General features: G+C 35.6%; 1 protein-coding gene across 2 annotated transcripts in view; it reads right to left on the reverse strand.

Moving 5' to 3' along the window:
• Window positions 1-24,322, reverse strand: part of TBL1X (transducin beta like 1 X-linked) — a 369,185-nt gene extending 344,863 nt beyond the window's left edge. The window contains exon 1 of one of the 2 annotated variants that reach the window (XM_074213593.1): window positions 23,705-24,322. The gene's annotated coding sequence lies outside the window, so the exon portion shown is untranslated. The remainder of the gene's footprint in view (window positions 1-23,704) is intronic. The other variant, XM_074213592.1, reaches the window with a different exon arrangement.
• Between the last annotated feature and the right edge of the window lie 432 nt (window positions 24,323-24,754).

A 24,754-nucleotide genomic window follows, 5' to 3' on the forward strand; every position in this document is an offset into this window, starting at 1 on the left:
AGGCAGCTAGAGGCTCAATGAATAGAGCACTAGGTTTAGAATCTGGAAAGACATGAGTTCAAATGAAGCCTCAGACACTTTCTAGCTGTGTGACCCTGGGCAAGTCACTTAAACCACTGTTTGCCTTAATCCACTTTAGAAGGAAATGACAAACTTCTCCCAATATTTTTATCAAGAAATCCCTATGTTCAGTATGATACACAGGGAATCACAAAAGAGTCAGATACAAAAGAACAACATATCACATTGTATCATATTTAATTTATGTTCAATTATTATTGAAGACCACAGATGTAGTAAATAGTAAACAGAGAGCCAACCAGACTCAGAAAGATGATGGTCCTGCATTTAACACATACCAACTGTGTGAATTTGAGCAAATCACTTAGCCTAATTCTTAAACTAAATTTCATAGCAGATACTAATCTGCATGGATAGAAGAAGTTTGCTGCTAGGTGGCTAAGTAGATGGAGTACTGGCTTTGGAATCAGAAAGAATCATTCTCATGAGTTCAAATTCAGTCTCAGACATTTAGTAGCTATATGACTCCAGACAAGTCACTTAAGTTTGTCTGCCTCAGTTCCTCATTCGTAAAATGAGCCAGAAGCAAAAAATGGCAAACCACTCCAGTTTCTTTGCCAAGAAAATCCCCTAAAAAAGGTCATGAAGAGTCAGACATGACTGAACAACAAAGAGGAAGTTTTTTTTTTTGTCATAGAGAATCTCTTATACCTATGAAATCACAAGTCCTATTCCCTGGGGCAGGAAAATACTATTATTATTATTATTATTATTATAAGTATATTGGATGATCAGAGAAGAGGTTTGGACTAAAATAGAAGAAAAATTTAAGAACTGAGCAAAGTAGGATAGATGAAGTTTCATTTCCTCTAAGCATAAATATAAAATGAAAATTAGTTCACATAACCTTTACATTTCAGTTTCATGTCTAGCTTTAAATGTTGCCTTCCTTTCTCCCATCCCCCAGCCCTCCTCCAGTTTTTCCCCTACAGCTTCCACGTCTCAGTTCATTCAAATGCAAAGAACAAAGAAAACACATTGAATCAATTAGAAGGTGACTACCTGCCAACCTGAACACTACAATTTTTCATAGGATTCTTAAAAGGTCACTATTCGGGACCCAATACATAAATACCAAGCAGGAACATTTTCCCTTCTCATTGGGACCTCCATGAAGAAACAACCCCAAGTTATAGGGTACTACAATTACATAGTTGTTTAATTATCTTAATTTATAAAACATGTGGCCTAAGTAAACCCAAAATTGGCCCTGAAAGGGATAACAGACTGAGCTTCAAGCCACATGAAGGGGATATGTAACCCCTATGGAAATCAGTTGTAACTGCCCATACATCAGAGTTGTTTGATTGGGATTCAAGATCAAGTGTGTTGTTTTAGTTGTTTTCTCCTCTTCAAAAATAATCTCCTAGAGTACTAGTGTTCTGTAAGAAATCAAGAGGAAAATGACTTCAGAAAAGCCTAGAAAGACTTGCAGGAACTGATGCTGAGTGAAGTGAGCAGACTCAGAAGATCATTGTACACACTACTGATGTGCAACCATGATGGACTTGTTCATTTCAGCAGTACAATAATCAAAAGACAATTCTACAGGGCTCGTGATGGAAAATATCATCCACATCCAGAGAAGGAACTATGTCCGAATGCAGACCAAAGTTTACTATTTTCAATTTTTGAAATTTGTTTTATGGGGTTTTTTTGTCCTCTCCTGGTCCCCCCCCCCCCCGCTTTTTGATTTGCTTCTTCTTTCACAATATGATTAATGTAGATCTATGTTTAACACAGTTGAACGTGTATAACCTATATATTAGATTACTTTCTGTCGGGAAGGAAGAAGGAAAGGAGGGAGAAAAATGTAAACTCAAAGTCTTACCAAAAAAAAAAGATTGAAAACTATCTTTGGGTATGGTTGGAAAAATAAATTTTAAAAATAAAAGTCTGATTCAACTTACATCAATGTATACTATGGAAACAATGTAAAGACTAACAGACTGCCTTCTGTGGGGGTGGGGAGAGGGAAACAAGATTGGGGAAAAATTGTAAAATTCAAAATAAAATTTTTCTTTAAAAAAGTCTGTTTCCTTCTCATGTATATATAAAGAATTTTGAGAAATTATCAATAGTTAGAAATTTTAAATTTTCTTATCTTTTCCAAAAAAAAAGCCTCCTAGAAAGAAGAGAAAGTGAGTTGATTTGTTTCTCTCCTTTTTAATTTCTTTCTCAGAAGTCCACATGATTGATACTATTTGCTTAATATTAAACAAATATGTGCTTTCCATTTTTATTTAAATTCATCCAGTCATCTTTCTCTTTGGGTGCACTTTTTTGACCATACCACAAGGCTGCTTATTTAGTGTTCAAGCTACTAAGAAGTGACTGAAATCAAGCAGACTATTCCATCAATGAATGTCCTTTCTTAACCCTGAACAAAGGCTTGCCTCTAAATCAATCCAGGACTCAATTTTCATCAGTAGAAGACCTGAAAGGTCTGACCTATTTCTGGATTGTCCAAGAAACCCAAGAAAGCCTAGTGTGACTCCACAACCAAACTCAAGTCCTGTATATTCTATTAGTCACCCCAGAACTATCTCAATCCACAAAGAACTAGGAACATTTCAGTATTACTTCCCAAGAGAGATATTACCCCCAACTACCTGTGCATCTGAAAAGAGTGAGCTTATTGTCGCTACCTCTTCCTTAAACTATTATAAAAGTCTTCTATTTGGAATCAGAATCCCTCCTCACCTCTCTCTCTCTCTCTCTCTCTCTCTCTCTCTCTGTTTGTGTGTGTGTGTGTGTGTGTGTGTGTGTGTGTGTGTCTAACCCATCCTCCACACTATGGCCAAATTAACATTCCAAAAGCACAGGTCTGGCTACAAACCTCTCCAGACCAAAAAGCTTTCACTTTAGCCTCAACATTCAACTCAAATCTCATGTCCTTTTCCATGAACCATTAATGAAACCAAGTTTCCCTTACTGTACAATGGACTTTTGAAACCTAAATTCAAGACTTTACATTTATCTTGTAAAGTTAATCTTTGTTTAGATTCAAAATTCTAATTCACCAATACTTTCCATCTTCCCTAATCATCCTCATTCCTTCTCCAGCTCCATCAGATTTACAGATGAAAGTGTTAAACAGGGCAGGGCCTTGTAAAAGGCAACTTAAATGAGCAGAACCAAAGAAAAGCTAACCACTTCAGAGCAAGGTGAGATTTCTTTTACTTTGCATTCCTTTCTGTTTTTATGAACCTATTTGGTACTGCATCACCAAGTACTTACCTGCCTTTATTATTATTCTTTCTATAGTGTCCCAAAATAGACTGCAAGTGAAGACAGGAATCCTATCTTCCTCACTAATTTAGTCTAATTGAAATAAGAAGTCATATCCAAACTTCCAGTTTTTCCAATATAGGTTATCTTTGTGACCCCCTAAGTAGGTTACTTTTATTGCTCTGGGTCTCAGTTTTGCTTCTGGACTAGGTGATCCCTAAGATTTCTTACAGCTATAAAATTCTGAGAAAAAGTACTGTGATCTAGCAGATAGAAGCAACCACAGACTTTTGCAGAAACCAAAAGACTGTCCTTCCTTTTAACAAATTTTAAAAGTTGTAGTTAAAGCTTTGAAACAGAAAAAAAAAGGCATCATACAAATACAATACACTATTAGAATTTGACTCAATTATCCAAAATTTCAAGTTCAAAGCTGTGGAATTGCTTGAAATAAAGGTGATAAGGTGACAAAAAACTTAACTATGAACTTTATAGCACTGTACAATCCTAGATACATAAAAATCATCTGACCACTAAAATACATAACATCTCATGGAAACAAATTTAGTAGATGCAACAATTCATCTAAATACTCTATTTTTTTGGAATAATAGTATTCAATTTTTTTATTCTTGAGTAAATGTTTTAATGTCAGACGAATGAAAAAGAGGAGTTCTAATCAATGAAGGAAATCCCAAAAATGAACTCCTTCCATCTATAATAGACAACTATTCCACAACTTAAAAGTTTCAGAGGAGTGTCTAAAGTATTGAGAAACGAAATGACTCCCCCAGTTCCATATATCCAGTATGTGTCAGAAGGCAAAACAGAGTAGGAGTTGGGATGTCAGTGATGAAGATTGAATACTAAAAGGTCAAGGATGATGAGGACTGAAAAAAGAGGCTTTAGCAATTAAAATATCATTGGTAACCTTTGAAAGAGTAGTTTGTTTGAGTAATGAGACCAGACTACATGAGACTGAGGAGTTAGTAAGTAGTAAAGAAATAGAAGCAATGGGAAGATTGCTTTTTCTAAGAGAAATAAGATTATATATAAATATATATGCATATACACACATACATGTACAGAGAAATGATAGCATGAGAGTATAACCAATGTAATACTGAATTGGTCTAGAATTGTACTACCTAAAATTAAAGTGAAACAGGATAATGAAGGAAAGTTTCTTAAGAACTAGTCTTTATTATACATTTTACTTACAATTAAGTTCTATTATAACTACCAAGTTGGGAATACAATGTACAAATTTATTTTAAAATCCCATTAAAATGTTTTTCTTAAAAGATGATGCACTTTTGTGGCTATTTGATATAATGGTTTTGTGATCATAACTAATTTTGATTATATGATTTCCCTAATTGCTGTCTTCCCTAGATTTTATTTCATATATAAGGGTCTCATAATACTTAAAGTATTAAGTATTATGTTTTCTTGTGGTTCTGACAATAGTTCCTCTCTATATACTATTAACATATCCTTCCACTTTTTTTCTTTCTCAATAATACAAGTGTCAAAGTAGCTTGAAGTAACCAAGAACCCTGCTATGTACATTTTTGTTCTCAATTTTCTTCAAGTATTTGTAGAATATCAGAGCTGAAAGAGGAACTCATAATTTGTAGATATAACTGAGGCCAAGAGAGGTCAACTAGTTAGTAGTAGAGCCAAGAATAAGACCTAAGGTTTCCTGATTCCAATATGTAAATAAGCACATCCATGTCATCATGCAGATAAAATTAATAATAATAATAATAATAACAAGAATAACAATTTTTTTTAGTTATTTAAGGTTTAAAAAGCACGTTGCCTCTAGGTATACTGTTATACTACCAGGGAAATATAAACATTCTAGAAAATGGTTTGGAACTATGCTATAAAAAAAAATGACTAAAATGTTCAGATTCTTTGGCCCAGATAAACCTCCTAGGTTTATCAAAGTAAGAAAGGTAAGTTCTATGGCAGCAAAGAATTAGAATTTAAGAAGATACTGTTAAGGGAATGGTGAAACAAATTTTGGAATAAAGATGAAAGTGAATATTGTTGCCCATAAAAACAATGATTATGAAAAATATAAGGAATCACGAGAAGGTTTAAATAAATTGATACAGAGCAAAGTATGTAGAGGAAAGAATAAAAGGAAATGGGATTTTTGGTTCTGGAGAAGAAATTTTAAAATGTATCTCTCTCTCCTTTGTGGAGAGGGAAAGGGGGAGGAAGTAAGGATGGAGACCATCTCCTATTCTGTCACACTTTGTTGATGTGTTGGTTAATCTAACTAGACTACTTTTCTTTCCTTCTCCCTGAGGAAGGGAGGAGAAAGGATAAATTTGGAAAGAAATTTAACCAAAAAAAAACCCAAAGATATCAATAAAAATGAAAAATAAGATAAAAAACATTTTCACTTTCTCTGTCTCTATCCTCACAAATAATAATGATGATAATAACTAACATATGTGCTAAGGGCTTTACAATTATTATCTCACGTGATCCTCTCCACAACCCTGGGAGATAGGGGTTATTATTATTCCTATTTTACAGATGAGGAAACTGAGGTAGAGAATAAATGAATTACTTGGGATCAAATGAATAGTAAATATTTGAGGGCAGATTTGGAACTCTGCTCTTCCTGACTGTAGACCGATGATACTCCCTGTTGAGGGAATGGTGAAACAAATTTTTCATGGTACTACCTAGATACCCCAGATAGATAAATAAAATAATAAGACATTTTCTTGTGTCACATGTGAGAACCAACTCACTCTTTTATAGGCACAGTGTGGAGATATAGTATGCATATCTGTATGCATATCTGCATGTTTATAAGTACATTTATACTTAATATTACAGGCACCTGACTTTTTAATCATTAAGCATTGATTAAGTATTATGTATCAGTTATTTTGCTAAGCTCTGTGATAAAAAAGGCAAAAACAGTCTCTACTCTCAAGGAGTTTATATTCAAATATTTGAATATAAATTTGAATGTAAATATAAATATAAATGGCAAGAAGTATTTAAACAGTTACATATCAAGATACAAACAAAATAGAAGGAAGGTAGACTTAGTAGAAGAAGTTTTCCTTCAGAGCTAGATTTTGAGCTGAGTCTTATAGAATAATAATGTTTGTCCTTCATTTTTTAAGAAGATCACAACATCGGGAAGGTGATGCCATGACAAACAAGCGAACTGGATTTGAATGAGGGAGGCTGTGCTAAGTCACCAGTCTCACTTTCTCCTCCAGAGCCATCTGAGTCCAGTGGCAAGATATGAATCAGGACAACTACAAATGACCCTGGATGTGAGGTAATCAGGCCCCACAGCTAGAAAGTGTCAGAGGTTGGATTCAAACTCCTATGAATAGGAAATATCTGAGGGCAGATTTGGAACTCTGGTCTTCCTGATTGTAGACCAAATAGTCTGTTTATATTTAAATGAGGATAGAGAAGTAGAATAAAAGATATTTATAAATATATTCTGCGTCTTTTATCAATTTTAATCACGTATGTGTGGGATTTTAAAAGTATTGAGCTCTCTGGAGACAGAAAGACAAAAGGTGTAAAAGTTTGGTTGAAGAAATTATATTATATTCTTTACTTTCTTTTAAAGAGATGCCTCTTCTGGATATTACTGTAAAAGAAGCATGAGGAAAAGAATAAAGTTCAAGATAAATATCTCAGTTTACTAAAGTCTAAATGGATATATAAATCCTGACAAGTGTTAATGATATTTTGGCATAATGTGTCATGTCAATATATAGAAATGTACAAGTATTATTCCCCTTAGACTCTTTAATGTGTTATACAAGTATCTCTGCATAATTTTAGATGCATGCAGCTACAGAACAACTTTACTAGTCACAAAGGAAAATACAGATCCTAATACCAAATAATTCCACTCCCCAAAATAGAGGCAGACATTTCTAACCCTTTAAATAAAAAAACAAACATCGTCTGAAAATTCCCCCTGAGAGGCTTGTGGTTGACAATTTTACCTTGAGTAAATTTAAAGCCAAGAATCTAAGTTTGGAAGGTAATTCCTTCCTGTTCTTCTTCCTCCAGCATGCATGTGGGCTGAATCTTGAATAGTACTTTTACAATTATTTTCTACATGGTAACTCCCAAGAAATAACAAAATTAATTGCAAATGTGGTTTTCTCCATAAAATTACATTAATTGACACAAATAATCCATCAAATATAATGTGGATTCAATTCAATACAAGTATTTTGAAAGGCTACCCAATAAACAGTGTTTCTTTTGAGGGAACCAGAAACTGCTGGGACATAGAAAACAAGAGGGGAGTAGGGCAATAAATAATCTCTGTCCTCAAAAACCTTATATCCTATTAGGATAAACAATATAGCACAAAATAAATTTAAATTAGTACAAAATAGTTTTGTCAAGGGAAAAGAGAGCATTAATATTTGGGAGGATCATGAAAGGGCTTCTATAAAGAGACTGAAAAAAAGTACTGGGAGAAAACCAGAAAGGCTAGATCTTAGCTTTAACAGGATCTATCAAGAGTAGGTTTCATCACTTTCTCAAATGGAATGATGTATTTGAAAGTTACTCTGTAATCCAATTCAACTGAACACATATTTTTAGCAAGTCTATTATTTCTGAGGCACAGTGATGGGGGCTTGAGGAAACAAAAACAAGGATAAAAATGCCACATGTTTGAATTACAAGACTCGAAGATACCTCATCATTCTATCTCATCTCTTCGTATCCTCCAAACAACCCTGCCTAATAGGTGTTATTATTATTACAAATGAAGAAACTAAGGCTGGAAGGTTAAACAACTGGATCACACTGGTATAAGCTAGAACTGAAGCAGTACTCAAACTCAGTACTGTTTCTAGGTGAAATAATATATGTAAGGTGCTTTGAAAGCCTTAGTATGCTACATAGATTATATTATTTGCTAGCTTTTATAACTAATTCTATCCCCCCAAAACTTTTTTTAAATGACTGGATCTCTTGCCAAACTATAAAGTTCTCAATGAACTAAAAGAACTCACACAAAAAATCCAAAAAAAAAAAGATAAAGGATAAGTAGCATTAGATTATAGGAGGAGATACTTTGAAGGTTCACCTATCTCTCCTCCAAAAATACTAATAGTCAAATTTGTAAAGTTACATAGGACAGCAGTTTCTGCAAAACAGTGGAGTAAGAGAGAAGATGGAACCTCCCACCAAATTGGTGTAGAATCTGCATTTTTTCCCCATCTCTTCTTAATAACTATGATTAGAAGTCAAGTGGAAAGATTTCCTAAGTATACCACAACTCTTTTAACTTTCTCCATTGAAGGTCATTCCTTTCCCTCTCACCACCCCACCTCCCCAAGGAAAATACCTGAAGGAGAAATAGGCATATTCCTTATTTTCCCACTGCCATTTTCAAACCATTATTTGCCAATGCTGGAAGAACTTTCCTCTCTCGAAGTCCAAAATATTTGTATGAAATTTTGCCTCCCCATCTTTGCAGCTATCTAGTGCCCCACAAATGAGTCTTTTCAACATCCTCAAATACTTCAGTACCTAGGCTCACTGTGCTCTCTCCAAATCCCCAGCCATCACCCTCAAGCTTTTCATATTCATATTGATGACTACTCTTAACAACCTGACCACAAAATTCTTGAAACTTCAACTCCAGTGACCTCCTTTCCCAACCTTTAGTCAGCCACTCACCAACATTAATTAGACTATGTAACTTTAGTCCTGACCATCTCTCCAAACTGAAAAACCAGTCAACTTCTCCCCATGTCTCACATCCACACAAAATCTTTTTTTTACTTCATGGTGTCCTCCAGTCTGTTCATCCACCTACTCCAATTCTTCAAGTTCAACTCTATCACTCTGGCTTCACTTTCTTCTAGACTTAGCTACTCTAATATTTCACTAGATAAGGCATATACCCCAAGGAGGTCAATGATGAAGACATAAATATACCCAAATATTTATAGAAGCAATTTTTGTAATAACAAAGGACCAAAAACAAAAGTAAATACCCATCAACTGAGGAATGACTAAACAAATTGTGATACATGAATGAAATGGAATATTACTGTGCAGTAATCATGAATATAAAGAAAACAAGAGAAATGTGGAAAGAAAGGAATTTATGCAAAATAAAATAAGCTAGGACTAGAGTATGAGTATGACACAAACAGAAGTAATGACAAAACAATTAAAACTGAACAGTTCAAAATCACAACAACCAGATCTTGTCCCAAAGAAGAGATATAACCAACTTACCCTCTGCTCCTTCCAATGTGCCTCCCCCCCCCCCCCCAACTACCATCTTTGCAGAGCTGGAACAGGTTTAGATATGGAACATTTGAATGTCACATCAGTCAGTATTGTTCACTGTCCATCAGTTTTGTTGATTTCTTTTTTATTTTCTATTTTGCTATAAAACATGGTTCTCTGGGGGGAAGGAAGAGAAAATACATTGGGAAATGTATGTGATATAAAAACAAAAGCTATCAATCAAAATGTATTTTTTAAATTTCACTAGCCACATCCTAGAATCCTTTGCCTCCAACCTTCTATAATTATCAATATATTTATAAATCTTCATCCTTCAGTAATCTAATTTCTGGTACAAGTAAGTGGTGCAGTAGCTAGATTACTGGATGCAGAGTCAGGAAGACTTGAATTCAAAACCTGCCCAAGTCACTTGGCTGATCAATGATAACTGTTTCCCCATTTGTAAAATGGAGCTGATAATAAAATACCTCTTATTCATTGGAAGATCAAATAAAATATGTAAAATGTGACATAAACGTTAAAGCACTGAATCCTACACTCACTCTAAATTAATGGTACAGAATATTGAATATACTTGAAAATCCTTTTATTCTGGTTGTTGTCCTGATAAATTTCTTTCTTTAATTATCAGAAAACTATTTTTTTCTCCCCTCAATCCAAATGAACACCCCCTTCCCATCACACTTAAAGTATATTACTACTTCATCTAAAAGACTGGCCTGGCTTTTCTTGGCCTTGATTGTCTTTCTCTGACTCTTTTCTTGGCTTTGTTGATCTTTCTCTGGCTCTTCCAACAACCCATTCATTCTCCAAGATTACTATTATTCTCTTCCCTTAATAAGGATGTTCCTCCAATATCTTTCCTTGGTCTTCTTCCATTTTAGCTCTTCATTCTCTTCCTCAATAATCTTATTCATACCAGGTCACTTACATACTGATGATACCCAAAAGCTTATCTCATTCTGGAATATCACATCTCCAAACTTACTGCAAGTGTTCTGTCTACTGGTACTTTTAACTCAACAAGTCCCGAATAAAAATGATTATTCATAGTATCATTGATTTAGGCTGGAAGGAACTTTGGAGTTCATCAATTTTTTCCTTTATCTCTTCCCTACTGTGAATTTTCTTTTTTTTCTTTTTTTTATTAAAGATATTATTTGAGTTTTACAATTTTCCCCCCCAATCTTACTTCCCTCCCCCATCCCCCTACAGAAAGCAATCTGTTTCCATGTTGTACATTGATGCAAATTGAGTGTGATGAGAGAGAAATCATATCCTTAAGGAAGAGACAAAACGTCTAAGAGATAACAAGATCAAACAATAAGATATCTGTTTTTTTCCCCCTAAATTAAAGGGAATAGTCCTTGAACTTTGTTCAAACTCCACAGTTCTTTCTCTGAATACAGATGGTATTCTCCATTGCAGACAGCCCAAAACTGTCTCCGATTGTTGCACTGATAGAATGAGCGAGTCCTGCAAGGTTGATCATTGCCCTCATGTTGCTATTAGGATGTACAGTGTTTTTCAGGTTCTGCTCATCTCACTCAGCATCAGTTCATGCAAATCCCTCCAGGTTTCCCTGAATTCCCGTCCCTCCTGGTTTCTAATAGAACAATAGTGCTCCATGACATACATATAACACACCTACTGTGAATTTTAAAAAGGAAAAAAACTGGACATCAAAAGATGGTCAGTAATTTGCAGTCACACAGTCATGATAAACATGAGGTAGACTAGGCTTTAAACCAAGGTCCTCTGACTAATCCAGGACTCTTTCCACTTTGTAACATATCTTTAGCCAACAGGCATTATCTTTTCCCTGTTTTTCACTTGACCATGAATGTTTCTACTAGTGGCTGCACCCTTCACCTAACTTCCCATGGCTGAAACCTTGTTATCTTTGATGCTTCCTTCTCCTTCACTTCTCAAATCCAAGCTGTCATCAAATGCTGATGTATCCACATTCCCAACATCACTGTTTCCCAAGCCCCCATCTTCATTCCTATTCCCAGCATCCCAGGATAGGTCCTTATGGCCACCCACTTAGAATACTGCAAAAGCCTCAAAATTATTCACTGCCTTTGTTGATATTATTCAGCTCTGGCCTAAAAAACTCTACCTTCCAGACTCTATGGCTGAATTCTCTTTTTTTTTTTTTGGCAAGGCAAATGAGGTTAAGTGGCTTGCCCAAGGCCACACAGCTAGGTAATTATTAAGTGCCTGAGACCAGATTTGAACCCAGGTACTCCTGACTCCAAGGCTGGTGCTTTATCCACTATGCCACCTAGCCGCCCCTCTATGGCTGAATTCTTGCTCATCTTTTAAAACACAGCTCAAATACGGCTTCCTCTATAATTCAGAAACCTTACTTGAATCCTACAGACTTCACTTTGTTTTATAACAAGCTGATACATTTGCCTAATACATAATACTTAATATTTGTTGAATGTTCATTTCTAAAAGAAAAGTTTCCCATACCTTAACTTCCAATAAACTCAAGGGTTCTTTATAATTTTTATGTCTTGGACTGTCTAGCAAAATTTATGAACCCTTCTCTAATTAATGTTTTTAAATGCATTAAAATGAAATACATAGGATTACAAAGGAAATCAACATGCATAAAATGCCCTACATTAGTTTAAATCCAAATTCAAACATTCACTAGCTTGTGACCCTGAGCATTTCACCTTGGTCTGCTTCATCTCATCTGTAAAATGGGGATAATTAACAACACTTACCTCTCAGGGTTTGAATGAGGATAAAATGAAGTAATAATTGTAAAGTGTTTTGCAAATATTAAAGTATCATATGAATGCTAGTTATCATTATGATCATTATTATTGTTGTTAATAATAATAGAATTATCAAAATCTTTTAAAAAAACAGACCTAGGTTAAGAACTTGGGTTCTAGATGCTGACAGCCTGAGATGTTTCATATGATGTTAGACAAGAGTTACTGGGTAGAGTGGTTGTCTAAACTGTCATATGAAAAGACTTTAGGTGTTAGGGACACTTGTGGGGGAGAGAATTGTAGTGGAAAATGACTGTTTTTTTAAAAAAATAACTTTTTAATACTTTAAAAACCAAATGCCACTTATAAATTTATGTAATATTAAAATATACCAATGACATAAAAATAATAGCTAGCATCTCCATTTCTGGGAGTAATATTACTGATATTATTGTTCCCATTTTAAAAGAGTAACAAAAACAGAGAGAAATTAAATGACATGCCTAGGGTCACATGGGTAGTACATATAAGGCAAGATTCAAACATAGGTCTTCTTCACTCCAGCTATGACATAAAATATCTAACTTTACTCCAGAATTTTCCCATTCACCAAATAATAGCTACTTGCCTGCCTTACAAATTCCATCTGAATTGTGCTTGATAAGGGCCCTGGGGCTCTAAATCAAAAGACCAATCCTATGGTTCTGGTACTATCAATTAGTAGTTATATGACACAGACAAATTACTTAACCTGAGACTCAGTTTCTTCATTTGTAAAATGAGTTTGACTCTAAGTTCCTTTCAGCTTCCATTTTTTTATGAATCTAATACAAGAAACCGAAATTTAAAAAAATTTTCATAAACCAACATTCCATCTGGTCCATGAAATATGTATTGGGTACTGCCACAATTTGGAATCAGATCTTATTCAGTTTGACCTTGGTTGAATCACTTCACCCATGAAGTTTCCTTAGTAAAAATAAAAGGGTTGTGATTACAACCTCTGTGATTCCTGACATATTGAAATACCCACTAACCTATGAAGCTAAAATATACAAACATCTCTTTAGAGAAAGAATACTCAACTAGTAGATTGGGATCTATGAACAGTGTGAAGCCCATGTAGTTTATCTCTAAGCAATACCAATACCTCTCAGCTAGAGGCTTTTCTGGAATTTTCCCCCTCTCCCACACCACTGGGGAAACTTTACTATCTTCCCTCTGTGGTAATCTCTAGGGATTCCTCAAAATAAAAGCAAAAAACAAAAAACAGAGAATTCTTAATCTATGGGAAATATAGCTCCAAGTGGTCACCATAATGAATGGACATGAACAGTTTTCAAAAGTTGAAAGCAAGCTATCAACAACCATATGAAAAAAATGCTAACAATCACTAACAATCTAAATCACTAAATCACTAACAATAAGGGAAAAGCAAATTACAATAATTATGAAGTTTCATCTCATACCCTTCAGACTGACGAAGATAAAAAAAATAACAAATGTTAGAAGGGATGTGGGAAGATAGGAATACTACTGTACTGATGATAGAACTCTGAACTGATCCAATGTAACCACTGGAGAAAACAATTGGGAAATACACTTTAAAAAAAATCAATAAACTGTAAATATGACTGACCCAGAGATACTGCTACTAAATACATATCCCAAGGAGATAAATGACGGAAAGGTGCTTACTTGCTCTTTCTCACATACACACACAAGGCATATACATATATATATATATATATATATATATATATATATATATACATACATATATATACACACACATACATACACACATATATCAAAATATTTATAGCAGCATTTTTTGTAATAGTAAATAATTACAAGTAAAGTAGGTGTAGATTAAGAAGGAAAGAGTTTGCAGCATATTAATGCAATGAAAAATTATTGAGCCTTAGGAAATGACCAATATAAAATGCTTAGATAAATTTCATTAGAGTTGAATGAACTCATGCAAAGTAAGCAGTATCAAGGAACAATTTACATAACGATCACAATAACAGATACAAAAACAACACTGAAAGACTGACTTCAAGGCTGAAGTATGCCTCCTGCCTATGGGGGAAAGAGGTGATGGATGAAAGGGGCAGGATGAGTCGTATTTTGAGACATGACCAATGTGTTGATTTGTTGTCCTTATTTCTTACAAAGGAGAGATCTAAGGTAGGATAGGGAAGTCACTGGAAAGTGAGAATGACATAAAAAAAAGAGCACCATCAAAATATGTTTTCATAAAAATATAATCAAGTCTTTCTCTTCAGAGTCTACTGAAAAGCAAAACAAAACAGGCAAAAACCAAAAAAGGCCCCACTATCCAAAACCACTTTGCCACCTTAACCTCAGTTTCTCTTATCTATAAAATGGGGATAACAATAACTGTACAATACCTGCCTCAAGAGACTGTTCCCATAAGTTGTTTCTCCCAGAAAAGTTTTTTAAAAATACTATGCTACAAATGAATCCCTGGAAATGTCCTAAACTGACATAGAATCAGTGGTCTGTTTTATAAATAAAGATATAAGAATTTTTAAAAGTCAAATTACAAGTTAGACAAAACAGTACCCTTTTATTGATCTCTGCTGTCATAAAATGACAATCATGGCCTTAAAGCATAAAATTGGGAATGTTTGAGTTTTATTATATGACAGAATCTGCAATACAGCTATATTATAGTCTGGGATTAAATTGTAACTGATAACAGGTCACTGCAAGCATAATGAACCTAACTATATAGAAATGCATTCTCTCCTTTTGCCAATTTTCCTAAATAAAAATAAATCTTTAAAGCAATGGATTTTTGTCAGATGAAAAAAGAAACTGCAAATTACATTGATATTTGTAAAACACACCACTGTGTGGCCTGAATAACAGACTCAGACTACAGTATCTCAGTTTCTCAACAGTAAAGTAGAAACCATAATAATAGTGAGAGGGCTGTAATGGACATGGTTGAGACCTACAATTGCTTCCAAATTACGCTGAAATACAAATGTAAAATAATAGGTAATATTTCTTAACTTTTTTTCAAGCTCTTAGAAATACTTCTTACATGATTTCTTTGTGCTAGCAGTATTTGCTTACAGAGAATTAATAAAATGTTACAGTGCTGTCATATGTAATAAAGCCCTATTTATCCATAATCCACCCAGAAAGCTCAAAAGAACTAGGATGTTTTCAATATTACACAATGTTCATTTTAATAATTAAAGATTATAGGATCCTACATTTCTGAATTATAAAAGGAATATTCAGTATAATTTTATTCCTAAATAATTAGGAAAATTAAATTTAGTATCTAAAATACTCTCTTCCCCAAATATAATAAATATCTATTTACATTTTTCCAGAAAATATTATTTCATTTCCTAAATAATAATGTATGATCACTACAATGAAATTACAATGGCATATTAAATATGAGCAATAATTCATTTAGCATCACTATTTATACAATCTATTACAATAATTTGAAATTGAAAGTTTGAAATTGAAGTGGGTCTTATTCCAGACTATAAATTGGGGTGGGGGAGATGAGGCATGAAGAATAAGGCAGGCAGCTCCTGCAAAAGACAAATACTTTATGAGTAAAATGATCCATATAATACATGGATTCTTAATCTGAGTATCCATAAACACTTTCCAGATAACTCTATTTCCACCTAATTGATTTCCTTTGTAATCTTATGTTTTCATTTTATACATTTAAAAACTTTCAAACAGTTATATGTGGCACAGTGATTACAGTCACTCAAGTCTAGAATCTGGAAGACTCATTTTCTCAAGTTCAAATCTGGCCTCAGACACTTACTAAAGTTGTGTGACCCTCTTTGCCTCAGTTTCCTCATCTGTAAAATGAGCTGGAGAAGAACCAGGCAAATCATTCCAGTGCCTTTGCCAAGAAAACCACCAGGAGTCAGACATGCCTGAAAACCACCGAACAACAACAACAACAAAAAGTTCTGAAAAGGTATACACAGGCTATACACCAAACCGCCAACGAGGGCTGTGGCAAGGTTACAAACCCCTGGCAATAACAGCTTCCATGTGCTTCTATACTGGTATTAAGCTAGATCACTCCTTTCCTTTTTAGTTTCATGGAATAAATTCAGCCTGCTTTGGGAAATTATATTTCTAAGTAGATGAGTTGATTAAATGTTACACCAACAGCTTATGGAGAAGAAGTGGACCCACTGGGTTCCCTAGGGTGAGGGCAGTAGGGTTCACACTTCAGCAACTTCTATCAAGCCAAAAAGGCTTCAAGTATCATATTTACCATGCATCTGTTGGCCAAAGACCAACCTACTTATTAAGTAGAGAGACAGACTCATCACCAGGTTGGCTAAAGGGTGATAATTTATTGAGTCCTTATGACTGAGCTAAAACATTTCTCTAAAGTCACATATGGAAAAGGTATGTTTAATCAACATTGGTGAAAAATGTTTCCCTTGTCTTTAAATCTGTAAATATATAAACATACATATACATATATATGTATGTGTGTGTGTGTGTGTGTGTGTGTATATATATATATATATTTGGTTTTTTTAATCAAGTTTGGGTCTATATATCAAGCCCAACTTTCAGAATTCCAGTTCCACAAGAGGTATAGAGGTAAGACCTGAAACAACATTCAAAGACAGTAACAGCCTGAAAAAACTGTAACATTAATGGCTTTCCCTGCTGGCTTGGCCTTAATGGACATCCCATTTAGCCAGGCAGTCTGGAAATGTGGTGAGAATAAACACGGATGCCATCACACTCCAAACTTAGCCAAGGAGTTCACTGGACACATGCCAAAGAACTTGAATTTTGGGTTGTCTGGGTAAACAACAGAAAGGTAACAACCCAATGTTACTGGCTGTTTCTCAAAATTAGGAAATCCAAAGTAACCAAATATTGACCATTGTAATAGCCTATGATTATTCCTCTGAAGCCCAGAAGACAACGTGCCAAAAAAACAAATTAAAAGCCTAATTAGGGTCCTATATTTAGAGCTAGAAAAGACCTTGGCAGCCATTGAGTCCTGTCCCCTGACTTTTACAGCTGAGGAAACTGAGGCTGAGTGACACATTATGTGATTTGCCCACAGTCCCATAGATAATCTGACACAGTATCTGAATTCAGGTCTTCCTTACCTCCTATCTTGTGTTCAGTTCACTGTACCTGTACATGGAGGTGTTTTGAACAGTTTACTTTAAATTTCTAGAGGCTTCCTCTTTCCTTTCCACCCAATTCTTAACCAGTCTTTATAGGCTACAGTGGTCTCTTCCAAATGTATTGTCTGTGCCAGTCAACTGGCACTTCTCATAAATTGCTTTAGATTTTGAATGATCACTTTATGTAGAGCCCTTGTTTAATACATTCTGTAATCCCCACACACACACACACACAGTGCTAAACAATAAACTTTGATGGCTTTGTTTCTTGGTTGTTTTTACATCTCAATTCCAAAGAAAATATTCAAAGTACCATGAAGATAGTGGAAATGAACAGTATCATTCATGCCCTTCAAACAGCAATCTCCTCCCCCTTAATCTTTATATCCCACTTTTCACTTTCTATTTTTAAGCTTTTCTTAGATACTTTTTTTCCTGACTCTCCTTAAGAAATATAATTTTTGAAAAGTAATTTGTAAAACTTCCTTTTAAAAAATAAAAATTTCTCCATTTTTATCATTTAAATATACCTTCCAATTAATTTCTGAATATTCTTCCCACATTTGGAGTCCCAATGAATATTTGATCATGATGATAAGAGAACCCTAGTTCTATTAACATAACCATTTTTAAATCAAATTCAGTGACACACTGCTAAAGAAGTAATGCTGGGAGTGAATTCCTTAAGGTTACATCTTTCCCCTGAGATTCTGAAACTCTCTCAGACCATTTGTTCTTTTCCCTTTCCAAACATGTTGACTTTTAAATTCTCTTCCCACATTCAGTTTTGATTTTTGTTGTATCATTTTAGTCAGTGTGGTCAACTGGGCCATTGGGTAGAGACCTATAAACAGTGCCGGGGGGAGGGGAAGGAGAAAAGTTAAGGGAAAAAAAATATAATGTCCATATTCTGGCTGTAAAGAGGTCAACTATTTCCTTAACACTAAAAATAGTCACGTTAAAATGTTTATCTTTCCAACTTAAAAAAGCATAGTTTACAAAATTATTTTCATCTTGCTTCCTGATTAAAACTTTTTTTTAAATGTACTTGGTGGTGAAAGATAAACAGCCTACTGTCCATATTGTACATTTAGTTTTCAAAGAGGAAAAAAAGGGAAAATCCAAGATAATCAAAAACCACAACAGAGATGTTCTTTCCTTACACTGCACAGAATCATTTATTATCACTCAACACCAGGCTTCTACGCCACACAAACATGAGTGTAAAAAACATATCTACAGCATGAATCTTACCAACAGTTAAAAACACAGAAGTAGGGCAGCCCAGAATCTGAAGTTTAATTGTTTTCCTTCCAAGTAGGAAATTGGGATAGAATCTTCAGTTATGACTTCAAGATCATCTCTGTGTTGGTTAAGGCCTGAGAATACTTATCAAAGCTTAGTTATCACTCAACAGTGATCCATCCTCTTTCTCCCTGAAGTAGGGAATTCCTGGCCTTTAACAGTTTTCTGGCTACTTTCTGCCAGAGGTTAAGAGAGAGAATACTGGACCCTTCCAGTGGGTAAATATATGAGCTAGAGTATGGATTTATCTTCCCCCATAATCATTTAAAAATAAATTTAAACCATATAATTATTTTTAAAAGTCATAAAGCTATTTAAAAGACTCAGGCATAAAGCATTGATAGTATTTTTTACCCTGAGAGTTCTTTTATTTTTGTGATGAACCCAGTTTATTTATTATGAATTTTTTTTAAAGAAGGAAAGGTCCTGACATTAACAAAAACAACAAGAAATCACAATGAATCTTAGTTAGCACTCTGGAAGACTTCCACTGGACTAGAAATGGGGAAAGAGATATATATTAAAATCTAAGCCAAGTCAAAATAAAAGTTTTATCAAAGTCCTTTATAACCAGTTCTCAGTAATCAGAAAAAAAAGAAAACTTTGACCTCTCTTATCAGAATAATAAAAACTGTACCAAAACAATTGATTTTAGATAGTACTTAATACTTTTCAAGTCATTTTCACATATATTCACATTTGTCATCTCAATTCATGTTTTCAAAAAGGTCGAACAAGGATTACTGGCCCCATTTTGCAGATTAGCAAACTGACATAAAATTTTCAAATTATTTTATTTCAAGCTACATTATTTGAACATAATCTTTGGTCTTCTAGTTCAATTCTAGTTCTAGCACTCTTTGTACTGTTCTTCCAAAGTCTTCTAAAAACCAAAGATGATTTTAAAACTGGCCACTAACATACAGAACTAAAATTTTTTTACAGTTTAGCTTTCTGGTTGAACTGTTTATATGGCTAAATGAAGACATCACCATGTAACATTTCAAAATCTGTAGAGGGCAGGGGAAAAAGGCGCATAAAAAACAATGACTGCATCATAAGTCTGCAACTAGATAGACTTGGAGAAAAAGATCTGGACCAGCTGGATGACCCTGAGTAAATTGTATAACCTTTCCCAACCTCAGTTTTCACAGATGCAAAATGAAGACTCTATCACAATATGAGGAAAACAATAAATCATAAAGCACAATGAATGGCAACTTAACTGACCTATCACAACTCATTTATATAGTATTTTACAGTTTATGAACTACTTTCTTCACCAGTGATGAGAAAAACACTAATGAAAAAGGCACCCAACCAAGATATGAAGAGAACTCTGATTTCTCAAGGACTATGCTGGCAGAGAACAAGCTGTGGTAGTGTGTATGTGTACCCACACTTTCTACTATGGATTGAAAGGTTTAGAGTAATAGCTACCAGCTATGATGGATGACCTCTACTTAACTTTTATTTTTCAGATCTCAACATAGTAGTAGTAGTGGTTCTTTCTGTGACCACTGATTTAGGAACAGATCAATCATTAGACAAACATTTATGAAATGCCTACTATATTCTAGGTATGGAAGACACAATGACAAAAAAATGAAATGATCATGTGCAAGAAATATATACATCCAAGTATAGACACAATGATATATTCAAAATTTAAAAAAGGAAATTGGGAAAACAAAAATATTTATGGTTTCAGAAATTCTTTTAAATTAATTCCTATTTAATTAATCCAAATGGCACATGTGTGTGTGTCTAAATTCTGAAAAGTAGGAGTACCTATAAAGTGTAGGATATAATATTTGTTCAATCTAGAGAAGATATGTTTAACCCTTTGCCTACAGACTGGGAACTACTGGCTTCCAGGAAACTCTAGTAATGAGCTAAAGATCTGTTAGCTAAAGATGTGATTAAATTTGAAGAGCCAACAATTTATGAAACTACCTACACTAAGGTCAGGACAATCTGCAATAAGTGTACCCACCCTGAAGTCACCACAAATTGAACAGTAAGAAACCTTATGAAATAGGTAGGGCAATAATGTTTGATTCTTCCTTTGCCAATGATGAGACTGCATTTCAGACACGTGTCACATAGCTTAAGGAGTGGCCAATTCTGTATTGGAACCCTAGTTCTGACTCTGGGACTTTTTGAGGTTTTGAGGGAAGGGGCTGTGATGAATGGGAACTTCCACAGAAAGACTCCAAGCTAAGGAATTCTAACCAAACTAAGCAATTCTTCTTGATGACTTAATATACAGTAAACTAAAAGGGTTCAAAAGAAATCCTAAGTACTGGAAGTTACTTTGAGATAAGAGGACCAACAAATGAAATTAAACACTTTCATTTCTTCTTCCCCTGGTATTTACAAGGAGCTTTGAATAATTAAGGACGACCAAGTGGTGGGTATAAATAGGCAAGAATGACAAAAGTATTAAATCTTGTCTCTAAAAGGAAGATCCCTGAGGGCAAGAAGAGCCCCACGGGAAGCTAGGTATAATGCTCTAATAAGCTTACATAACAGTTCACAAAGGTTGACTGGTTAATTCATGCAGTTTAGGATGTCTACTGTTGGACTAAATTTGCTACTCCCCCCCTGGTCTAGAAGAAAAAAAAAAAAGTTTCCTCCTACCTGGATCATAATTACTTTCAGTAACTGACCAAAATATTTAAACAATGTTATCAAAATATTTTAAATCAATTTTCTTCCCCAACTGCAGCTCTTTCAGAATGAGTTCATATTCTATTTGCTGTGTGCAAATTTTTTTTCCTATTTGTACCTTCCGGGTACATAGGGCAATTCTAGCTCTCCAGAGGCCTAAATACACCAGAGACAGCGGCACAGTGTGATAAGCTTGCTAATTTTGTCCCACAGGTGTGTGAAGTTTAAAAGTGAGTGCAAGTGATTAGATTCAAGGGAAGGATCCTTAATAGAGTCAGACCACAAAGGAGTGTCTTTCTGTCTTTCTTTCTTAGTTATTATTATTATCCTATATTTGTTATCCAGTTGCAAGGTTTCCCTGAAAATATGCACTGTTGTGTATAAAAGTATAGATCTCAAAATAATGAACATATTAAAGTTTCATACTGTATTTATTGTATGCACTATCTCAATCTTTCCAAGATTGTCACGCACTCTTTTGAATAAAAATATTCAAGGGCCATTGCTTTTTTTTGAAAATAAGTACACATGGCCAGGGCAGCAAGGTTTCTCTTTCCCTCCCCCTGCCAGTCTCTAGCTATGCCCCTCCCCCTTTCAGGTTAATAGTGAGTTCTACTGCCTGCCAGGAAAAGAAAAATATCATGTAAGAATGGGGGGGTGGACTTTGAAGAAATTAGAAATACTTTACAGATGTAGTTCGAGTTGGTCATTTTGTTCCTAAACAGTGTTATCAACTTGAAATCAAACACCTAGAAATCTAACTTTTAATATTTTTAGCAGCAATAATTCCCTTGAGACTACAATAACCTATAATTAAACAGGTCCAGGGATTGACAGCCTCCTATCATGGTGCCCCCAATTTTAGGTGAAATCGAACCTTAATAAGTCAAAAATCAAAACAACCGCTCAGATTAAAACAGTACAAAAGTAGCAAAGTGGAAAAACAGTCAGGAGTTGTTGGGACTGAGGGTGCCTCTCCTCCTAGGCTTCCATAACATGTCTCTCTCTAGCAAGTAGAGCATTTAGGAAGGGGGTGGCAGTGTCTCTGGAAGGGCACAGCATCCAGATGATCAAACAAGGCATCTTTTCACATTAACCACGTAAGCAACAGGTCTGCAATTTTGTTTTCTTGCGAAGTGGGCAACCTCCTGCACACACTTTAATAACAGCCACCCTCAATGTATTTCATAACATTGAACACTGTTCTCACTAGTTTGCTGAAGGGGGAGGGGAGGAGAGTGGCTTTCAAGTTACTTGACAAGTATGGCAAATTGTGCTTCAAAAAAACACACAGACATGCACACTCACTAACTTATTTAACTATTTGGAGTTCAACTTTGATCAATTTTCTCGAGTGTAATTCCAGTCCTTGCTGTATCTAATACTGTAGATGAATGGGATTCCCCTCCCCCACCCCAGGGCTGGTGGAAATTCCACACCATCTGCAATGTGAATACCTTACATTTAGCAGTTTTCCCAATTAAAAATACAGTCTCTGAAAGCCAAATGATTATTCCAAAAACTCTCCTCCAAACTTATTGATCTTTCTTCTCCAGCCCAAAACAAAAGAAAGGGACACACACACACACACACACACACACACACCAAAAAAAGATAAAAAAAACAACACAAACCTAAGCAGCACTTCAGGAGCTATCACATTTTGTTATTGTTCAAGTCTTAAAAAATTCACCACCATCTCCAAACCTAACCCAACAATCACAAAATAATCACAATTGGGAGCCTTTCCTTGAAGAAAGCCAACCACTTTGTCCAAATGATTTAAGACAACAAAACCACCTAACACACACTACAGACACTCACGCGCAAAATGTGGGGAATCCTAGGAGAAACACAGCCATAAATCCAAAAGGGGGGGGGGGGGGGGGTGCAAAATAAATAAATAATAACCACCACCAAAAAAAAAAAAAGGAACCCAGGGAAGTTTGTTGCATGGGGGGGGGGGGGGGGGCGGTGTAATGGCAAGCAGGGGCCAGTTGATCAGAAAATTGCAATACACACATATATATACACACACACTCCACCTCCCTTCCCCCTTCTCTCTCTCTCTCTCTCTCTCTCTCTCTCTCTCTCTCTCTCTCTCTCTCTCTCTCTCTCTCTCTCTCCCTCCCTCCCCCTCCCCCTTTCTGTTTCTCCCCCCTCCAAGGTCTAAATGATGAATAATCAGCCCTCCAAACTCACCTCACTCCAAGTGCATTAAAGGCAACGCTTTCCACTCCTGGAAGCAGCGGGGGCAAAGCCTCAACTTCTGTTGGAAACACAAGACTTTTCTTTCACTTGCTGTACATGGTGTAACTCTTCTTTTTTCCAAGGTCCCAGCAAGCGTTAAAGGAGACTGTAAATCCCAACTCTCTCCCCCTCCCCCTCCTCCTCCTCCTCCTCCTCCTCCCCCCTCTGCACACTCCGAAATGCAAAGGAAGTCCCAGAGAGTGGGAAGAGGAAAATGGAAAGTTTTTTTTTTTGGTTTGGGTTTTTTTTTTTTTGGGTGCGGAATGGCGGTCAGGAGGTGCTGCTGCTTGGCTGCTTGCGGCTCACTAATTCATTAGCAGAGTTAGTGTTTGATGTGTGTCTGTGTGTGTGTCTGTGTGTGTGTGTGTTCGAGGTGAGGGTGGGGGTGGGGAGAGAGAAGGGAGAGAGAGAGGGGAGAGGGTGAGGAGGGAGACGGAACAGAAGCAGCTACCCCTCGGAAAGAGAAAAGAGACCAGAGATCCACCCGGAGACCGAGACAGAGACAGCGAGTGACCTCCTAGGGGGAAAAAAAATCCAGCACGCTGACCTGAACTAGGCAAAGAAGGGGTGGGGTGGGGTGGGGAACCACCTTTTTTTTTACCCCTATTGCACATACACTCTCTCTCTCTCTCTCTCTCTCTCTCTCTCTCTCTCTCTCTCTAAAATGCAACCCCTCCCCCTCCTGCAAAAAAAAAGAAAAAGAAACTTAAGCCACAACTATATCCAGAACCCAAGCAGCCACCCCCACCACTCCACCCTGGGGGAGGGGGAGGCCCCCAAATTTTTTTTCCCCCCAACTGTCCTAACACAACCAGCATTTAGGTTGCTCCCTTCTTAAATTCGACTGCTTGAAAACACCTACCCCTCCCCCTCTTTTGAAAAAAAATATGAGCTTTGTTGTATGCAGTTTTGGAAAATAAATCTGAGGGGATGAGCAATGGTGTGTACATATGTGGATGAAAAATACATGCACATGACAGCTTTAAGGAGAGCAAGATTTTG

The sequence above is a fragment of the Macrotis lagotis genome, chromosome 1, assembly GCF_037893015.1.
Source record: "Macrotis lagotis isolate mMagLag1 chromosome 1, bilby.v1.9.chrom.fasta, whole genome shotgun sequence".
NCBI classification, from domain to species: domain Eukaryota; kingdom Metazoa; phylum Chordata; class Mammalia; order Peramelemorphia; family Peramelidae; genus Macrotis; species Macrotis lagotis.